The sequence below is a fragment of the Condylura cristata genome, unplaced genomic scaffold (assembly GCF_000260355.1).
Source record: "Condylura cristata isolate star-nosed mole 26May11 unplaced genomic scaffold, ConCri1.0 scaffold00022, whole genome shotgun sequence".
Taxonomy (NCBI): domain Eukaryota; kingdom Metazoa; phylum Chordata; class Mammalia; order Eulipotyphla; family Talpidae; genus Condylura; species Condylura cristata.
The window spans coordinates 27,211,834-27,213,162 of record NW_004567123.1 but is presented as its reverse complement, the minus strand read 5'-3'; positions in this window follow the sequence as shown (position 1 = coordinate 27,213,162).

The following is a 1,329-nucleotide window of genomic DNA, read 5'->3' as shown; positions in this document are numbered from 1 at the left end:
GGAAGTGGCTTTAGCTTCTCAGTGCTGCACTTTAACCCGCTGTGCCACCAGGGAGGGCCTGTAGTGAAAAATTTTAAAACGAAAAGGAGAGAAGTGTACGTGACTCTATAAAGTTCTTAAGGATTTTTCCATTAGTGTCCCACAAGAAAAGAAGCAAGCATTAGGGCCCTCGCTGGTAGCCCAAGGGTTAAAGTGCTGCACTGTAAAGCTGGATCCCTGCAGCCATTGAAGCAGAGTTTGATTCTTTCAGCCAGGGAGGGGACCCACATGGCTCAGCAGACCTCTCCTGTCTCGCCCACTGCTCCCCTCAGCAGTGTATTCAATAGATCTGCCTGTTCTGCTCCCCACTCTGTCTCTGGTGAATCCTCTCACCTCCTGCACCTCTGACCTGTACCCCAGTTCTTGTGTGCATCAATAAATAAATGAGTAAAACAAGTGTAAAAAGCATTGCGAGCTTGCCGGCCTTGCAAATACAAATGGTGGACAGTTTGGCTGGTGCTGTTATTTGCAGAACAGCTACAGAGGGTAGTTTAACTAGCTAGAGAGGACTGACAAAGGTGATTTGATCTCCCAGAATGGATGTGTTTCCTTCAACTACCTGGGAGATAAAGCCTCTCCTTACATCTCTGTCCATGTTAAAATAACGCAAAGCAAAATACCCAAGCTAACTATAGCCTGTGTTTATTGAACAAGAATAAAATGAGACACAACAAAAGAACAAAGGTGAAACCCCTTCTCCTTGCCCATGTCCTAGCCCACACTCCTCAGGGTGACGGCCGGGCTCCCTGTGCTCAGGGGTCCCCAAAGAGAACTTTCCACCCTCTTCTGCCCCAGAAGTCCAGGCACAGAGCCTGCTGCTTTGAGGACTAAGCAAGCGACAAAGACAAGCAGGCTGCTTCCCCAAATAGAAGGAATCATACACTCTGTATTTCTGGAATTAAAAGCCTTTTATTTTTATTTCTGAATTTTGAGGCTCAGCCAGTGCCTTGCAGAGGCCCAACCCAGGCAGGTGAACCCTTGCTTCTAACTGATAAGCCAAGTGAGGAGGCCAGGCCTTCTGTGTGTCTGGATTGGTGTGTGCCAACGTTGTCTAAAATCCTCGGGTCATCACACCAGTGAGCAGGATCCCAGGAGAGCACCTTGGACAAAGGTTTCTTCATGCCTCGACTTCCCCGGCCTCTGACCTTACCTGGATCCCAGCTGTGTGGGGAGAGCTCAATTACCTTGCCTATTCATGGTTCTTTCTTTCTTTCTTTCTTTCTTTCTTTCTTTCTTTCTTTCTTTCTTTCTTTCTTTCTTTCTTTCTTTCTTTCTTTCTTTCTTTCTTTC